Here is a 20,788-nt window from a genome sequence, read left to right on the forward strand (position 1 = left end):
AGGGAGTGAGTGTGTTCCGTGTGTCAGGGATACAGCGTGTTCTGTGTGTCAGAGAGAGAGTGTGTTCTGTGTGTCAGGGAATGTATGTGTTCAATGTGTCAGGGAGTGAGTGTGTTCAATGTGTCAGGGAGTGAGTGTGTTCCGTGTGTCAGGGAGTGAGTGTGTTCAATGTGTCAGGGAGTGAGTGTGTTCCGTGTGTCAGGGAGTGAGTGTGTTCAATGTGTCAGAGAGTGAGTGTGTTCAATGTGTCAGAGAGTGAGTGTGTTCAATGTGTCAGGGAGTAAGTGTGTTCCGTATGCCAGGGAGAGCATGGTCCATGTGTCAGGGAGACAGCATGTTCTGTGTGTCAGAGAGAGAGCGTGTTCTGTGTATCAGGGAGTGAGTGTGTTCTGTGTGTCAAGGAGAGCATGTTCCATGTGTCAGGGAGAGAGCACGTTCTATTTATCAGCGAGAGAATGTGTTCCATGTATCAGGGAGAGTGTGGTCCGTGTGTCAGGGGGAGAGCATGTTTTGTTAGATCTCCCAAAATGTATTGCCTCATACCTTTCAGGAGTAATTTCCATTTGCCAGTGTTCAGCTCATCTGACCAGCCTGTCTATATTGTACTTTAGTCCAGGATGTTCCTCCTCACTATTTGCCACACCAAGTATTATATTGTCTGTGGAGTTTCTGACATGCCTCTGACATTTGTCGAGATCATTATTGTACACTACAAACAGCAAGCAACCCAGCACTGAAGCCTGCGCTGTGCCACTGGTCTTAGGCCTCCAGTCACAGAAAGACCCATCAGCCACCTGTGTGCAGAATCTGGGATTTGGGATGAGGGAGGCTGTATTTTCAATTCCATTTCCTTCAGTTAAGGGCTTTTATTTATCATGAGAGTCACTGTGACTGAGCTTTTTATAGATTGCCACATCCTATCTCACTCCCATAGCCCTCCATCAAACCCATCTCTGATTCCTGTCTGTAATGAGGTTTATCTTCAATGGTAGTGACCTTGCAATATCAGCTGATCTCAATGATATTAAACTCACACAGTTTTAGTGCACAACAGAAGTTTTTTCAGGCCATCATGCCAATCACCTGAATGGGTACAGTCATGACAATACTCATGTCAAAGCAGTACACACCCCCCATCCCACGTTCAACATCCACTCGCTCCACCACCGATGCTCAGTAGCCACAGTGTGTATTGTCTACAATATACACTGCAGCAATTCACACAGGCTCCTGCCAAACTTATTGCCACTTCCGTCTAAGGACAAGGGCAGCAGATACATGGGAATACCACCTCCCCACAAAGTCACTCACCATCCTGACTTGGACATATATCGTCACTCCTTCAGCATAACTGGGTCAAAGTCCTGAACTCTTTCCCTCATAGTATGGTCTACCTACAGCAAATGGACTGCAGTGGTTCAAGAAGGCAGCTCACCACCACCTTCTCAAGGGGCAACTAGGGACGGGCAATAAATACCAGAATCATTCACATTCCATAAAATCCCACATAATGTTTTCGTTTAAATGCCTGTAGCAGCTTTTTGATTTAGCGAATACTCCCATAGCAGCACAAATGTGTTCTCTTCAAGTATTGATCACTTCATTTTTAAAGGTTATTATTGATTTTGCCTTCATGTAATTCATGTCTGATCATAGCAACTCACTGCATTTAACAAGCTTCCTCAGCTCACCTTTGGCTTTTTAGCCAATTAATATAAATTCAAGGTAAAAAGAAAGACTTACATTTATAGAGAACCTTTCACATCTTTAAGATATTCCAAAGTACTCTGCAGCCAATGAAGATATTTAGATTATAGCTCATTGTAATATGGGAAATAGCCTGTTCTTTAGTAGAATCAATTGCCTCTTACTTACTCTGTCAAAGATCCATTGCGATTTTACATGCCTTGATTAAATATCTCCTGTCTCTGCTGTAAGACTCAGTCTCTCCACAGAACTGAAGTCCCTAGCAATAAAAAGTAGTTCTTCCTGCCTTACGAAAGTGCTGCCCTGCTCCCTGTCTAATTTGCATAAAAATTCAGGTTAAGTTTGTGACTAACGCTAGGGTGAGATCAGTGTTTTGCTAAAGTCTGTATGTGGGTGTAATTCTGCGACAGAGAGAATGAGACGTGTCAGTCAGTGCATAGCACCTATACACCAGCTCAACTTCGAGAGATGGCCAGATGCTGAACACTGACCCTGGACTCTGCCCCTCCCCCTCATCCATCTCCCATGGTTCAGAGCCATACTTTAAAGCCTATGCTTGAAAATACAAATGGAATGGATGTGCAATGAAGAACCTCTCGCTGTAAATCCTGTCACTCGGCCATGGGTTTACCCAACATTGCTATTTGGAATGTGCATTGTAAAGAATACAGCCATATCTGATTGCCCTGTGATTGGGGCAAATTGTCCTGAGGCTGCAAACCAGTGAAATGGTTTCCCCAGTCTTCACTGAAGAGAGGGTATAATATTGGGAAATGCTGGACCCATGCAGTGGACCTCCCCCAAAAGAGGTGATCTCAGCATCCTAAGGTCCTATATGTATTTCCAGAACAGCAAGTGGATGGTATGAGAGCAAACTAGGCTCTAACTCAATGGGATGAACCTTTGTTTGTCTCTTGCTTGGCTACACCACCTCAAGATGGCCTGAAGCCAATCAAGTATTTAAAAGCATTATCACTGTTGTAATGTGAAACTCGAACCCACAATCTGCAGCCTCATAGGCAAGAAGGAGTCATGTGCAGCCTTGCTGGGGCCTGAATGTCAGATAGAAACCTCCTCAAGTGGTAATCTGAGGCCTTGACCACAACTGTGAGAATGTGAGAGGGTTCTGGTGTAAGCTGAGAACTTCTTGAGAGCTACTGTCACATCATCGATGTAAATTTGTCAGCAAAGCAATGCCAACCCTACCACATCTGACAGAGCGGCATTCCCTCAGCACTGAGGGAAGTTTCTCCACTGGGGAAATTAAGAATGCAGCCCAGCATAAATGAATACCATCCCAAGGCAGATTTGGAGGCAAGGGGGTGCTGTTTGACCAGGTGGAGAAATTCAGGTAAGATATCTCACTGCTTTCACAAGATTCCACTCCCCTCATTCCCCAGTAAAGCTCAGGCAGGAAGATGCAGAGTGGCCTTCCAGCTTGAAGGCCCTTAAGTAGCAACTTCATGACAACTCAAGCAACTCATCCTATTGCAAAGAGGGTTATACATTAAATATTAAAGAGTTTAAAACTAATTAGTGGGGACAAGGATCAACTTTGGGAAGATATTGTACATTAAAATGTAGAGCCAAGGTCCTAGAAAAAGTTATTAACATGGGAACCAATAAACAGATTGCGACTGGAAGTGATAAAGAGTAAAATCTAAAAGTATACTGATGGGTAAGATGAGAATTTACAAAATGAATCTAAGGATAAATCTAAAGGCTCTGTATCTGAATGCACCTTGCAGTCAAAGGAAACCTGATGAACTGAGGGTGCAGATCGATTAGATTAGTATGAACTAGAAGCCATTACTGAGGCTGCAAGATGACATGGATTCGGACCTGAATCTGAGGGATACAGGATATTTAAGAAGGACAAGAAAGTAGGAAAAGTGGAGGTGTAGCTCTGTTAGTTAGTGATGATGTTAACACAATAAAGAGGGATGAACTAAAATCAGGAAACTAAAATGTGGCAAGTGTTTGGGTAGAAATGAAAAAGGATAAAGGCAAGAAGTCATTTCTGGGAGGGGTAGATGGACCACAGGCAATAACCACATGGTAAGGTGTAGTATAAGGGCACAGAAAGACATGGTGACAATCATGAGAGATTTTAATTACATATAGACTGTAAAAGTCAATGAGCAAAAGTCGACTAGATGAGGAGTTCCTAGACATTTTAATTTATATAGTTTCTTTGAACAGCATGCTCTTGGGCCAACCAGAGAATAGATTATATGGGATCTGATATTGCAATGAGATAGGATTAACTAATAATCTCACAGTGAAAGCACCACTAGGTAGCAGTGACCATAATCCACTTCAATTTTACATTCAGTTTTAGCAAGAGTGAAGAGTAGGTCCAAGATTCTTTTTTAAAATTTAAATTAGCGTAATTATGACAGCACGAAAGTAGAGCTGGTTAAAGTGAATGAACAAATTAGGGTAAAGGATGCTGAGTAATCACTCCGACAGCTGAAATAGCCACTATCCGCCCATGTGCAGATATGAGCAGTGATCACAATAGCTTCTGTATGTGTTGCTGAATCACGGTGTCCCATGCGCAGTGACATCAGCACCAACACATGCTCATTCTCTCTGCCTTTATTTCACATAAATCAGCTTTTAAAAATGGCAACCAATCCCACATGCCACCTCAGCCATTTGCTCTCGCTCTCCATCATGGCCCCTCATGTTGATTCAGTCTGGGGCATGGATCCAAGGTTAGAGTCGTAGTCATACAGCTCAGAAACAGACCCCTTGGTTCAATTAATCCATGCCAACCAAACATTCCAATCTGACCTAGGACCATTTGCGAGCTTTTGGCCCATATCCCTCTAAATCCTTCCTATTCAGATGCCTTTTAAATGTGTAACTGTACCAGCCTCCACCACTTCCTCTGGGAGCTCATTCCACACACACACCACCCTCTGTGTGAAAAAGTTACCTCTTAGGTCCTTTTTAAATCTTTCCCCTCTCACCTTGAATCTATGTTCTCTAGTGTTGGACTTCCCCACCATAGGAAAAAGACCTTGGCTATTCACCCTATCCATGCCCCTCATGATTTTATAAACCTCTATATGTCACCCCTCAGCCTCCAACGCTCCAGGGAAAAAATGCCCCAGCCTATTCAGCCTCTCACTACACCTCAAACCCTCCAACTCCAGCAACATCCTTGTAAATCTTTTCTGCACCCTCTCAAGTTTAACAACTTCCTCCCTCTAGAAGGCAACCAGAATTGTATGCAGTGTTCCAAAATTGGCCTTACCAATGTTCTGTACAGCCTCAGCATGACATCACAACTCCTATACTCAAAGTTATCACCAATGAAGGCAAGCATGCCCTATTCACCATCCTGTCTACCTGCGACTCCACTTTCAAGCAACTATGCACCTGCATCCCTGGGCTGTTTGTTCAGCAACACTCCCCAGGGCCCTACCATTAACTAGGTTAGTCCTGCCCTGGTTTGCCTTAGCAAAATGCAACACCTCACATTTATCTAAAGTCTATCTGCCACTCCTCGGCCCATTGGCTCATCTGATCAAGATCCCATTGTACTCTGAGGCAACCTTCTTCACTGTCCACTACACCAATTATTTTATTATCATCTGCAAACTTACCAACCATACCTCCTATATTCAAATTCAAATCATTTATACACATGACAAAAAGCAGTGGACCTAGCACTGATCCTTTTGGCACACTGCTGGTCACAGGCCTCGAGTCCAAAAAATATCCCTCCATCACCACCCTCTGTCTCCTACCTTCATGCCAATTTTGTGTCCAATTGGCTAGTTCCCCTGGATCCTATGTGATCTAACCTCACTAACCTGTCCACCATGTGGAATCTTGGTGAACACTTTACTGAAGTCCATTTAGACAACGTCTACCATTCAGCCCTCGTCAATCTTCTTTGTCACCTCTTCAAAAAACTCAGTTAAGTTAGTGAGACATGATTTCTCACTCTCAAAGCCATGTTGACTATCTCTAATCAGTCCTTGCCTTTCCACCTTCTTGTAAATCCTGTCCCTCACAATCCCCTCCAACAACTTACCCACCACTAACCTAAGGCTCACTGATCTATAGTTCCCTGGCTTTTCCTTGCAGCCTTTTTTAAACTGTGGCACCACATTAGCTATCCTGCAGTCTTCCAGCACTTCACCCATGACTGATGATACAGATATCTCAGCAAGGGGCCCAGCAATCTCTTCCCTAGCTTCCCACAAGGTTCGGGGAAAAATCTGATCAGGTCCTGGAGTTTTGTCTACCTTTATGCGTTTTGAGACCTCCAGCACCTCCTCTTCTGTAATATGGACATTTTTCAGGATATCACTATTTATTTTCCCAAGTTCTCTAGCTTCCAGGACCTTCTCTACAGTAAATACTGACACAAAATACTCATTAATCTCCTATACTTCCACACATAAATGGCGTTGTTGATCTTTAAGGGGCCCTATTCTGTCCTTAGTTACTCTTTTGTCCTTAATGTATTTATAGAATCTCTGGTTTCTCTATTTGCCAAAGCTATCTCATGTTCCGTTTTTGCCCTCCTGATTTCCTTCTTAAGTATACTTCTACTGCCCTTATACTCTTGTAGGGATTCACTCAATCCCTTGTTGTCCATACCTGATAAATGCTTCCTTTTTCTTGACCAGAGGCTCAATTTCTCCAGTCATCCAGCATCCCCTACACCTACCAGCCTTGTCCTTCACACTTACAGGAACATATTGTCTCTGAACACTTATTATCTCATTCTTAAGAGCCTCCCAGTTCCCAACCATCCCTCTACCTGCGAATGGCCTACCCAATCAACTTTTGAAAGTTCTTGTCTCATACTGTCAAAATTGGCCTTACTCCAATTCAGAACTTTAATTTCAGTTCTATCCTTTTCCATTACTATTTTAACACTAACAGAATTATGATCACTTGCCCCAAAGTGCCTCCTCACTGACACTTTAGTCACTTGCCTTGCCTTATTTCCCAAGCGAAGGTCAAGTATTTCTCCTTCTCAAGTAGGTACTTCCACCTAATGATTAAGAAAGATTTCTTGCCCACACTTAACAAATTCCTCCCCATCCAAACTCTTAACAGTCTCACAGTCCCAGTCTATGTTTGGAAAGTTAAAATCCCCTACTATTACAACCCTATTTTTCTTACAGATATCTGAGGTCTCCTTACGTATTTGCTTCTCAATTTCTTGCTGACGAGAGGGTGCAAGGGGCAGGGTGTATAATACAATCACAACAAGATTAATTTTAAGTTCCACCCGTATAACATTTCCCAGGAATATCCTCCCAAAGTACAGCTGCAAGGTTTTCCCTAACCAAAAACACCACCCACCTCCTCTCTTGCCCCCCCTTTCTATCCTTCCTTTGCATCTATACCCTGGAACATTAGGCTGTCAGTCCTGTCCATCCCTGTAATAGCTATGGTATCCCAGTCCCATGTATCCAACCATGCCCTGAATTCATCTGCCTTAACTGTTAGGCCTCATGCATTGAAGTAAGTGCAGTTTAATTTATCAATCTTACCTTGTTCTCTGCCAAGCTCCTGTGTGCCTTGACTATTAGACTTGCTCTCCTTATCTCCTTACTTCTCATTTCTCACTATCACTTTGGTTCCCACTCCCCGCCTTACTAGTTTAAAGCTTCGCATGTAGCACCAGCAAATCTTCCAACAAGGATAGTGGTCCACTTCCAATTCAGGTGAAACCTATCATTTTTATACAGGTCATATCTATCCCTGAAGAGATCACAATGGTCCACAAGTGTGAATCCTTGCCCCCTGAGCCAGCTCCTCAGCCATGCATTCATCTGCTCTATCTTCCTATTCCCACTCTCATTAGCATGTGGCACCGGGAGTAGTCCAGATGTTACTATCCTCGAGGACCTTTTTTTTAATCTCCTGCCCAGTTTCTTACATTCTGTCTGTAGAATCTCATCCCTTTCCTTATCTACGTCATTGGTACCAACGTGCACAACAACCTCCTGCTGATCACTTTCCCCTTTCAGATTATTCCGCACCCTCTCTAAGACATCCTAAACACAGGAGGGATGTTCCTGATTACTGGGCAAATCTAGAGCTGGGGGTGGGGGGGGGGGGTGCGGCCACAGTCTTAGGCCACTTAGGACTGAGATAAGAGAAATGCCTTCACCCAGGGAGTGGTAAGCCTGTGGAATTCTCTGGCCAACTCCAGTTCCACTTTTCATGTTTCCCAAGCATGTACTTCCTGGGGTTGAGTACAGGAGGAGAAACCACCTTTAATTGATGGAAAACATGCCATCTCCTTGGCACAGGAAGCCCGCTCCATTCCAGTTCTGCTGTGGATAACATTCCAATCCAACACCCCCCAACATTCGCTTGCTCCCACCTCATGAGGAGTCAATTGAATTCAGTCCTATATTTCTATTTGAGTTGTACTCACCCTCCATCGGAGCCCACACTCTACTTTCTAGCTGTTGGGAGAACAGCCTTGTGTTTGTGGAGTCCCATTTTTTCAATCGGAATCAAGGGAAGCAGCTCATCTCTGTCATCGCCCTCTGCTGGGTAGCAGCAGTAATTATCTCAGTGTCATTGACTGTGTTCAGAATCACCAGCAGTTCATCACAATGAAGTAGAGAGTGAAGGTGTCTGAGATTCTGGACTTAGAGTTGTGTACATTATTAGATGTGTAAACATTCACTGTGCGTATACATTTGAGGATGTATACGTTGTATAATGCAGGGTATATACTTTAAAGCTTAAGGAATGTGTACATTACCAAATTTGACTACATTTTCAATGTATATGTACATTATAGGGTTTATGTGTACGTTGCAGGGCATGTATATTTAAGGGAGTACATATTATTGGTTGTGTGTGCATTACAAAGAGTGTGCGATCAGTTGTGTACATTACAGTGGTGATTATGTACTTTGTAGAATGTGCACATTTATAACAAGTGAAGTGCAGTTGGAGACCTGGCTCTGATTGGCTTGGGCTTTTTCATCTGTAAGAGAGTTGGGGTGAAATGGATAGCACGGCACACACACAGTGCTTTTAATGTGCTCCTTCACATTCCTGCTGATGGGCTCTGAAGAGTTTAAGAGCTGGCGCTTTAGCTGCTGATCTCAGACTGTGTGTCGGAACCGTCAGGACTATCAATAGAAAGAGAAAAAACAATGAGTGCAGCTGTTGTCATAGCCACCAGCACAGTGAGTGCTTAGCACTGGTGTACTGGGCTGTGCTCAGAGCTGGGCATTTCCTCCTCTCTTCTTTGCAGCTCCACACTCAACATGAGTCTGAGACAGAAGTTAAAACCAGTGAGTATGAAGCATTTTGTCACGGATACCATTACTGAGTTCTTGCTGTGTGCGCTGTGTATCTGTTTCAGAGGCTGTCAGTCTGACTTCAGACAGAATTCTGTATTTGTACACATCACAAATGCAAGTATTTGAGGCGACTGTTCCTTGACCAGCCATTGCATCCAGGGAATATCAGGGTTCCCCGAGAAATGTTGAGGGAATTTGATGCTGTAATTTATAGAGCTCAGACAGAGTTGGAATAATTTCATGCTTTTCCCATGAGTGATGGCCTGGCCAGATCATTCAGTTTGCTCCCCCCACCTAACATCCCACCGCCTGCCCCATCCCAGATACTTTATTGACGTTTCTCGACAGTGAGTTTCAGGCAATTCAACCACAGGGGACATTGCAGTCCAGCTTGAATCAGCGTCACCTGCAATCCTGTTCCTGCTGTAGCGTTACAGAATACTGACTAGGAATACAGATGTGATGCATTCCACAGTCAAGCAGTCTCCCAAGCCTGGTTGATGCTTTTTTTTGAGCCCTCCTTCCTAATCTAGGATTGCTCAGGCAGGTTGTAGCATTACACTGCTAAGCTTCCAGTCACCGTCACAGAAGTAGTTCCAGGAAACCAACCTGTCCAGCTGATGCAGGAGTTGTGAGTGTGATAAATGAGAGTGGAACTGGGGCTATTTTGCAGTTGTATCTGTGTACAGGTGCAACTGAGTGAGAGAGGGAAGTATCAGCCAGACTTGCTGCTCCTGATTACTGTGTGTATGCATGTCTTTTTGTAAACAGGCTTGGGTTCAGCAGTGATGGTCTCAAGAGTCAAATAACCTTCAGACACCCAACACCCTAGCTCACCTCTGAATATGCGATGAGGTACCAGATATCAGTTGTCAGCACTGGATCTGGAGATTATGCAATGTTTTTGAATGCAGTCTGTAGCTACACTTGCCTCTCTGTGTTTGTATCTATCTGTCACTTAATCTGACTGTGTGCCTTTCACAGGTTCTGTCACTTTCTGCCCGTGAACCTCTCTCTCTCTTGTCCTCTAGCAGTTTCTACCTCTCACTACCTTACTCTCTACTTCTCTCTCTCTCTCCCCAGCATTTTCTGTCTCTCTCTTTCTTCTGTCAGCATGTCAACACTCAATGCATCACTATCCTATTTCGCTATCTGTTCCTTTTCTCTCATTCTGCCTCTCTCATTCTGTGTCTCTTTCTGCCATGCTCCCTCAGTGAAACATCAGCAAGCATATTTTAGCCTTTCCTTTCTGCCTGTTTGTGTTAACCTTCAGCATTATGTTCCTCTTGTGAGAAAATGCAGATATGGGAGTCTTCATCATGTCATTACATTCTGGTATGTCTCTGTCTGGCAGGCTGTCTCTGCTTCAGAATGTCATCAGAGTCAATGCCCATCACTGCTTGAAATGGGGTCTCCTTTACATTGGGTAAACAGAACACCGACTGGGGTGACCACTTTGTGGAACACCTCCACCTTCACCTTAAGCACCAATCTGATCTTCTGGTCGCTTGCCACTTTAATTCACATCTCAGTCCTCAACCTGCCGCATTATTCCAATAACACTCAACCATCACCCCTTCTTCTGTTTGACCACTTTACAACTTTCAGGACTCCACACTGAGGTCAACAGCTTTACACCATGAGTTTTGTCCACCATTTTGATTTGATTTCTTTTGTCAAGTGGTGGTCTTTATCTCATTTTTGTATTTTTGCTTTCAGACAAAGCTATCGAATATTCTGCCATTAACATTGACTCTGGACTAATGCTTTCTTTACCATTACCACTCTCTTTGGCTTTTGTTCCATGGTGTCTTCGTCATCAATCTCTCCTATCCTCTACCCTATCCCAGCCAGACCTTCCCTCTTGTTCTACCTCACCCTCCTTCATTCACAAGAATCCAACCCATCACACCACTACCTACCTCTGCTTACAAACAGTTGATTAATGCCAGTCAGGGAAGGCAGATTTATTATGGGCGGCACGTTGGTTCAGTGGTTTACACTGCTGCAGCACAGTGCCAGGGACCTGGGTTCAATTCCACCCTCAGGTGACTGTCTTTGTGGAGTTTGCACATTCTCCCTGTGTCTGCGTGGGTTTCCTCCCACAGTCTAAAGAAGTAAGGCTAGATAGATTGGCCATGGGAAATTGCCCGTAGTGTCCAGGCTGTACAGGCTAGGTGGATTAGCCATGGGAAATGTAGGTTTACAGGGATGGGGGATGGGTTGTGTGTGATGCCCTTCAGAGGGGTGATGTGGACTTGATGGGCCGAATAGCTCACTTCCACACTGTAGGGATTCTATGAATGCACATTCTGCTTCTGTCCATACAGAATCCAGCATGTTCTGTTTTATTTCTGTGTTCCCAGAAGTGTCTGCCCCTTTGGCTGGTCTAACTGTTATTGTCAAATCCCCTCATACCAGTCCCAATCGCATCAGGAGCTGGCACAGATATGGATGCAAACATCGATCAACCTCTTCTCACTGTAATCGCTCTTTACAAACCTTTGGGGCTCAAAGGTTTTCCTTAGTTCCACATGTCAGTTGTGAATGCGACAGGTGTGTAAAGCTAGCAATGTGTAATTGCTGAGCAGGACCTGTGTTTTCCTTGCTTACAGCTGTTCACATTTCATGAACAAGCCAGACTCTGTCAGAGCCTTATTTCTGTGCAGCAGCCTTTTTGACTCTGTTTCAGGGCAGACATTAACTAAAAAATATTCATCGAGAGGATTTAGTCTTTGCCAGCTCAGCCAGCAATTATCACCCATTCCGACTTGCCCTTGAGAAGGTTGTGTTAGGCTGCCTCCTTGATCCACTGCGTCCCTGAAGTGTAGGGACACCCACAGTGCTATTGGATAAAGTGTTCCAGGATTTTAACCACTGTTGCATTGAAGGAATAATGATATGGTGTGTGCCGTGGAAGGGAACCTGCAGGTAGTGGCAGCTCCCAGGTATCAGCTGCCCTTGTATATTTAGGTGACAGAGATCCTGGGTTTGGATGTACTGTTGAAGGATTCGTGAGGAGGTGCTGCAGTGCATTTGTAGATGGGGTGCACTGCTCTCAGTGTGTATCAGTGATAGAGGGAGTGAATATCAAGTTGGTGGTTGGCTGTTGGTTTATCCTGGTCTTTTTCTTGAGTGTCATGTGGGTCAGTGGGGAGTATTCCATCAACACTCCTGACTCCTTGTGGATGTAGGGTGGTCAAGCCTTGGGAAGGGGGTCAGAATAATTACATCCACATCACAGAACCCAAGGCCCACAACCCAGGGAACACTAAGAAACAATCAAAGACCAGGATGTGGGCTGGAGAAGCAGAGAATCGGAATGAGTAATTTTGGGTTCTCAATGTTTAAAGCCAGCAATTGGAAAGGAAGACATAGAAAGGTCATGGGTAACTCACTAGAGCTCAGAAAGCTGGTAAACCAGTGGAGTGCTGACAGAGTCTTGAATGATCAGAATCAGGCTGGTGCTCCAGTGCAGTGCTGAGGGAGTGCTGTACAGTCAGACAATATTAGTGCCACAGTCAACATCACTAAAAAAGACTATCTGGTCTATTATTTTATTGCTGTTTGTGGAAATTTACAATCACACAAATTGCTTTCTGTGTTTCCTATGTTGCAATACTCTAAACCATGTTCTTCAGTTATGAAGCACATGGTGATGTCCTGAGATTATCTTTTGTTGAGCTAGATTTGGAGGTTTGACCTTCAGAATTGGTCTGAAGCTTTGATACTGCTTTTTGGAACAAAGTGTTCCCTAGGCTGAGCATATGTTCCCTCCTTTAGTCACTGCCCGTGGAAAGCACCAGCGCAGTATCTGCCCAAATGCCCATGACTGACCCACTGTGTGTGGGGGCATAATGAGAATGGTCTCTCTCTGGCACCAGCTCAGACCAGCTCACAATCCCACGTGAAACTGAGGCCAGTCATGCTACAGCGAACTGAACAGTGGCTAAGGAGCTGAGAAATGGACAAGGGCAGCAAGGCCTTTGTGTTCATTAAAGACTGAGAGGCAGTAAGCCAGAAACATGAAGGGATTACAGAATGAATTGTGACAATCAAGACTTCTCCAGTTCTATACAGACCTTTCTAATTTGAAACTAATTGAAGCTGGCCGGAGAGAGGGCGGTGATGAACCTAGCATGATCAACAAACCTAAATGAACATCACTCTTACAGCACAATTCAATATTAGTCTGTGCTGCAGAGCTGCCCAGCTGTGACTCTTCAGAAAGAGTAAGGGGATGTCTATAAATGCTACTTCAGCTTAAGAAGTGCACGCTGTTCTAAATAAAATTTCTTTTTTGTATTTGTTCTTTGACTGTGTCTGACCCATTTAAAACATCATGTATTTCCCATTTCAAAGAAGCAGTGGGAAAGTGTGGGGCACTACAATTTCATTGTTCAAGAGAGCATTAAGATTCAATCATGTAGGCAGACATGATAAAAGCTGGTGGATTGTTTCCCTGAATGACATCAATGAACCCATTAGGTTTTTACAGGAATCCCACGGATTTAAATTTGGTCCTAGCCTTGTTCTTCTACGAAATAGTGCCTGAGGTGACAAACGGAGCCTGGGTTTAGCGTTACATCTGAAAGGCAGCACCTCTGACAGTGCAACACTCCCTCAGAATTGCACTGGAGTGTCTGCCTACAATTTGCACGTAAGTTTCTAAATACTTTCTTCAACCCACTAATAGTCCCCATTAACAGTTATTGATTCTCCCACGCTAACTTTTACATATTCCTTTATCTGCCCAACTGTGTTTTTCTCTCTCTCTGGCCTCCATCTCCACCTATAATTGCCACTCCCCCACTCCATCTTCAGCATATATACCAACATTTGAGCAGCACATGGCTCAGTGGTTAGCATTGCTGCTTAACAGAACTGTCTCACCCGGGTTTGATCCCACCCTCGGGCAACTGCGTGTGGAGTTTGCACATTCTCTCCGTGTCTGCATGGGTTTCCTCCAGGTGCTCTGGTTTCCTCCCAGAGTCTAATGATGTGAAGGTCAGGCAGATTGGCCATGCTAAATTGCCCTGAGTGTCCAGGGATGTGCAGGCTAGGTGGGTTGGAAATGCGGGAATGCATGATTACAGGGATTGGGCGGCATGCTTTCAGAGGGTCAGTGCAGACTGCTTCCACACTGTAGGAATTCTATGATTTTCCAGCTACAATCAATTCTGAAGAAGGGTCGCTGAGCACAGAGCGTTAACTCTGCTTTCTTTCCACAGGTGCTGCCAGACTTGCTGAGTTTTTCTTTGGTTTTACTATTTAGGTGAGGTATTGAGGTGAGACCTTCTCAGCTAGAGAGCTCCTAACTAGTCACCCTGGTTTTGCTTGCTCAGCAGCAGAAGAACTGAAAACTGTAGCCAGAAATGAAAAGTATTTTAGTCTTCACAGACACAACTACAAATACACAAACATACCCACATACAACACCTACATATAGACATAACATACACATACAACACACTGACAGATTCAAATACAAAAGGCACAAACATGCCTACACACATCGACAGACACAACACACACAAACACACATACATTGTACACACAGACATAACACACACAGACATGACATACACACAAATAGAGCACACAGACAAGACATACATAAGTGATGGCCTAGTGGTAATATCGCCGGACTGTTAATCCTGAGAACCCAGATAATGTTCTGGGGACCGGGATTCAAATCCCGCCATGGCAGATGGTGGAATTTGAATTAATAAATATCTGGAATTAAGAATCTAATGATGACTGTGAATCCATTGCTGTTTGCCAGAAAAACACATCTGGTTCATTAATGTTCCTCAGGGAAGGAAATTGTCATCCTTACCTGATCTGGCCTACATGTGACTCCAGACCCACAGCAACATGGTTGACTCTTAACTGCCCTCTGGGCAATTAGGGATGGGCAATAAATGCTGCCTAGCCAGCGATGCCCTCATCCCGTGAATGAATAAAGGGGAAAAAAACACACAGATACAACATGCAGGTACAAATTCAAACACATAAACATACACGCACACACACATTGACTTAGCAAGTTCTGAATAGCAATAAGGCTTGGGCTGTTAATTCAAAAACAAGATCCATAAGCATCGGGTAATCACCAGCTTCAGTGATGCCTTGGCATCCAGTGTCATGACTTTTGCAAAGTCCTCACCAATAAACAACCCTGCCATTGACTGGGCGCTAGCTCCATCAACACAAAACTCAAACAACTGCAGATGCTGGAAATCAGAAACAAAAATAGAAATTGTTGGAAAAACTCAGCAGGTCTGGCAGCATCTGTGCAGAGGAAGCAAAGTTAATGTTTTGGGTTCATTGACCCTTCTTTAGAAACTAGGAAAACGTTGTATATATGCTAAAGATGGGGTGGGGGAGGGTTAACAGAGTAAACAATAGTAGGAGATGGAGTCCAGAGAAAGAGAAAAACAGTAGGGCAGATGAAGGAATGGGTAAAGGTCAGCCCGGAAGTATGAATAAAGTATTTTTTTGAAATAAAAGTTTCCCAACTTGTACTGAGCTTCACTGGAGCACTGCAGTAAGCCTGAGACAGATGTTGGCCAGGGAACATGGTGGTGTGCTCAAGTGGCGGGCAAAAGGAAGCTAAGGGTCATTTTTACAGACGCAATTAGGTGTTCCGCAAAATAGGTGTCCAGTCTGTGTTTTGTCTCCCTAATATTTTCCCAGCAATTTCTGTTTTAGCTCCATAAGTACCATGGCTTCTGTTGCAATAGGTCAGAGGTCAGTTCCTCCTTCAGCAAATGGCCAACACCTTGTCTCCTAAAAGACTCTCTGCCATCAATGAGTGGGACGTTGATTGGTAAAGAATGGGTCTCCTTGCACCATTCCTTTAGCCCAGCAGTGCCTTGTGCATGTCTTCTGGTGGCTCTTATTCTGGTTCCTTTTGTGTCCTGCAAATATCACTCCAACCATCCAATGATTGGCTGAATCTCGTTGTAGTACATTTCTGATCATTCTGCACATCTTGCAGTGGGTGTGGTGTGCTGTGTGTTTCAATGCACTGTCTTTATTCTTTCTTAAGTGCTGTATATGTATCAGTAAATGGCTTTCTGTTCTGAGCTAACGTACATTACTGAAATAATACCTAACCCACAGCTTTGTGAGCTTTGCCTGGGATGTGAACATCTGGGCTGAGGTATGATGGGGAAATCATGGAGAAGGAAATTGTGTCACTTCCTCAGTGTAACCCCCATCTCCTCATGGTTTTCCCAAAGAGAGCTTCATTCTGCTCATAGCAACCACTTAACCATGGCGGAAGTCAATTAAAAATTATCTGTAGCTGATTAGCAGCAATTTTCTGGTGTAAATGAGATTTTGCCAGGGTCACACAGCACCCTCACTGTGTCTGCAGCTCATGAGGTAACAGACACATACAGAGCCACATTAGAAATGTATTCAATATCCTAAACCTTCCCCTTCAGATAAAAATTCTCAAGCCCTGGACCCTCCATGGGCTGAAGATTTGCAGTTTTTATCCTAACACCTGGCAAATGCCATAAGCTGAGGAAGTGACAGCTGTGGGCTGTTTCAGTTTGGTCAATGTTTCCATTTTTAACAGTTTTGTTCAGCACCTGCTCTGTGTTCCATGCACTGCCTGGTTGCAAACAGCCAGAAGTCCAACCTCACAAACACTGGATCACCCTCCCATACTCACACCATTGCCGAGCAGAGGCCCATCCCAAAGGCATTGGGCACACCTCTGTAATTGCTCAATAGCTCACTCTGCTGCTGAGAAAATACAGGCTGAGTCATCCAGGCATTTAACGGTTTGGAATTTGGAACAGAATTTGGGGTTGTGATCCCCAGTCATGGCAGCAGTAGCAGCAGAATGAGCTGAGGAGCAACTACAGAGGTGTACGCAATGAAGAGTCTAACATCATGCTTTCCCTGTCCTGGGAGTGTATGATATGGGACAGCATTGAGGGAGCTTTACTTTCTGGAATAACTGCACAGAGTCTGGTATCCTGTCACCAAACCACCCTTTATTTACACATGGAGAGTCCTTGACATTGATCCAGCTTCCTCAGAGCCAGAGTGAGCAGAACCCCTGACACTCCTGTTTATACCTGTCAGCCAGGGCTCCTTGATTGGACCTGATTAACAGCCCCAATCCGGGAAGTCAAATTCTATGAGATCCACCTGGCTAACATCATTCCAATCACTACATCCCTCCCCCTCTGAGTCTGTGGACATAGGCTTGTTCTTTTTTTTGTAGCTCCTCCTGGGGCGTTTTAGCACCGGGTCAGGTTCCTCCAACTCTGCCTCTGATACAGGCAGCATGTAACACACAGTAGGTCACCTCTTGCGCCCAGAGCGTCACGGGAAGAAATTCATTCTCCTCTTCAGGTGGCAAAGGCGTCGAGGCAGCGACATCCACTGTGTGTATCTCAGATTCCGAGTATCTTCAATGCTTGACAGAGGAAATACCCATGGGTCCGGACCAGTCAGAAAAGGTGTCGATGAGCCAGGCATGTTTTGCTCCCACACCGTTTGTGAGTTTGCAGCTTTCATATTGTCCATGTGCTTGTTCAGGACTGTCACACCTACCTGAAAATTATACGTCACTGGACCTGACCTTGCGTTAATCATGCCGGGCCATTCCTGTGGTCCCTACACCAAACTTCATCCCCTGAAGTAAACTGTCTCTCTCTCGGAGTCTTGTGTCTGCATTGGTGTCCCTGTTATTGTTGTTTCGTCCTCCTCTCCAGGTCTAGGAAGATCAGATTTAACCTGGTGTGGAGTCTTCTCCCCATTAGCAACTCTTGTGAAATCCACATTGATACCATTGGGCTGCAGGGTTCCCAAGCGGAATATGAGTTGCTGTTCCTGCAAGCTTTGGGTGGCATCGTTGTGGCACTGCAGGAGGCCCAGGATGGACATGTCGTCTGAGGAATGGGAGGGGGAGTTGAAATGGTTCGCGACTGGGAGGTGCAGTTGTTTATTGCGAACCGAGTGTAGGTGTTCTGCAAAGCGGTCCCCAAGCCTCCACTTGGTTTCCCCGATGTAGAGGAGGCCACAATGGGTACAGCGGATGCAGTATACCACATTAGCAGATGTGCTTGTTCAATGCTATGAATGTAGACATTGTCACGGTTGGGGCCAATTTTTCAATGCTATGAATGTAGACATTGTCACGGTTGGGGCCAAGTTCAATGCTATGATTGGTTCTGATTTGGGTGTTGCTAAACAATTTAACTGCTCCAAGCCAGATGTAGGTGAGCTTTGCAGGGTTTGGACTTTCCTGGACACTGGTCTATGAGTTCTCTTACTCAATTCAGACCTAGTGGGAATCTATTCCTGTCTCAAGTCTGCATACCGGCAGCAATTACAATGGCTTGCTGGCCCAGATCCTGAAGAAAATTTTAACCGTTTGGCTGAGGCTTGGCTTTGTTTTGGGGTTTTGCAGTGGGCTGACCTAAAGTCCCTCTGTTTAGGATATGTTCTGACTGAGGCTGTGCAATTGCCTTCACTCGAGTGGTGTTCCCCAAGCTCAGTCAGACTGGTGAGGGTGTCCACTTCCTTCGGCATAATCTGTAACTCATATGCCCCACTTGCCGCATTTTCTAATGACAAAGCCAGTTGTAGTGCCTGTTTGAAGTCCAACTGGGCTTCAGCTAGTAGACACCTTTGCATGGTTACATCATTAATCCTACATTCCAAATGGTCTGTCAGCGTCTCATTAAGGGTTAAACCAAAGCCACATGCCTCTGCCAATTGTCTTAACCTAATCAAAAATCCCAACACAAATTCCCCTGGTTCTCGAATTGCAGAGTAAAGCCGATAGCGTCTTAGAACTAGAGGAGGCTTGGGGTCGTAATATTCCTTAACTAAATCTGTCAATTCTTGAAAAATTTTAGTAATCTCAGTGGTTAGCAACACTGCCTCACAGCCCCAAGGACTCGGTTTCAATTCCACCCTCGAGCGACTGTCTGTGTGGAGTTTGCACATTCTCCCCGTGTCTGTGTGGGTTTCCTCCAGGTGCTCCAGTTTCCTCCCACAGTCCAAAGATGCGCGGGCTAGTTGGATTAGCCATGGGAATTGCAGTGTTACAGGGATAGGATAAAGGGGAGTGGGCCTGGGTGGGATGCTCTTTGAAGGGGCAATGTGGACTCATTGGGCTGAATGGCTGCTTCCAAACTGTAAGGATTCTATCTGGTGTCTCAGGGAAAATTAGGCTCCTAATAACTGAAAAACCTGTGGGTCCACAAGCTGTCAGGAGAATTGCTTTTCATCTGTCCCAACGTCATTTGCCTGGAGACAATAATAATTTCTTTCCAGATACTGGACGGCAGGATCGAACAAGTCAAGCTTCCTAGATAACGTGTGAGGCCAGAAATGCTTACTCCAACTCAAAGACAACTGTTGCGAGCGAATTTCTTCAGGAGTGTGCTTTTCTCTCACAACTGGAATAACTCCACAGTGGCTGGTATCTCATCACTAAGCCACCCTTTATTTACACGTGGAGAGTCCTTGACACTGATACAGCTTCCTCAAAGCCAGCTGTCAGAGTGAGCAGAACCTCTGACACTTCTGTTTATATCTTGCAGCCAAGGCTCCCTGATTGGACCAGGTTAACAGCCCCAATCAGGGAACACTTATTCTATGAGTTCTACCTGGCTGACCTCATTATAATCACAACACTTTCAGTTTAAAATCGTCGAGAGAGCTTTACTCTGTATCTAACCCTGCGTTGTCCCTGTCTTGAGAGTATTTGGTTGGGACAGTACAGAAGAAGGTTTACTCTCAGTTTAGAACAGTAGAGGGAGGTTTACTCTGTGTCCTGGGAGTGTTTAATGGGGACAGTGAGTACAGCTTCCTTCTTCCCACCCTTTCCACGCATCCTGCATCCCATGGTTGTCGTCGGATCACTGGATACAGTGCAAGTGCTTTTGTTTGATTGGATTTAGTTCTGATTTATCTTCCGGTAATTCTTCAAGTTTTAATCTTCTGTGTAGGTCTCACATTTGGCAGCTGGTCAAGTGCCTAATTTTGAATTTTTCTTTGCAGCCCATGTCTGTGGGCTCAGTCTGTAGTACTCTGTAGTCAGAGGTGTGTATTGAGTGCATTTTATGAGGTTGGTATCATATTAATCTGGAATATTTATGTATTTTGAAAATTTTGTACAACAATTCCCTGTTGGATTGGATTGTATGCTGCATCTCCCAGCCTGCGACTAGATTAAGAATAGATTTCAGTAATCCATGTGTTTAAAGGTTGTTAACTGTTTATACATGATAGAGTTCAGATAATGGATCACATTTATGCAAGTTGTTCCTGAGGAGGCAAGCTACTGAGATTTGAATCCTGATGGGTCAGAATTTCTGAGATCTGGGTCCTAATGGGTCAGGGCTGCTGGGATCTGGATCCTGATGGAGCAGGGCTGCTGGGATCTGGATCTTGATGGAGGAGGGGCTGCTGGGATCTGGATCCTGATGGAGTGGGGCTACTGAGATGTAGATCCTGATGGAGCAGGGTTGCTGGGATCTGGATCCTGATGGAGCAGGGCTGTTGGGATTATATAAAGTGACAAGCTGTCTCACACCAACATCAATCGACTGCTCCTCACCCTTTTCCAACAGGGCTACCATACAGTATCTGCATGGGCCCCTGTTCCTAGCTGTTCTCCTGAGCTGCAGGAAGGAATATTGAAGGGAGGAGCCCAATCCAGCATCAACAACCATGGTGAAAGCATTGTATTGGAACAACATGCCTGTCATTTTAACATTATATTGGAACAACAC

At 44.7% G+C, this 20,788-nt stretch overlaps 1 protein-coding gene across 1 annotated transcript in view; it reads left to right on the top strand.

Moving 5' to 3' along the window:
- Nucleotides 1–20,788, top strand: part of kcnh6a (potassium voltage-gated channel, subfamily H (eag-related), member 6a) — a 166,753-nt gene that overhangs the window by 67,060 nt on the left and 78,905 nt on the right. The gene's annotated exons all lie outside the window — the stretch shown is intronic.

The sequence above is a fragment of the Rhincodon typus genome, chromosome 30, assembly GCF_021869965.1.
Source record: "Rhincodon typus isolate 14 chromosome 30, sRhiTyp1.1, whole genome shotgun sequence".
Classification (NCBI taxonomy): domain Eukaryota; kingdom Metazoa; phylum Chordata; class Chondrichthyes; order Orectolobiformes; family Rhincodontidae; genus Rhincodon; species Rhincodon typus.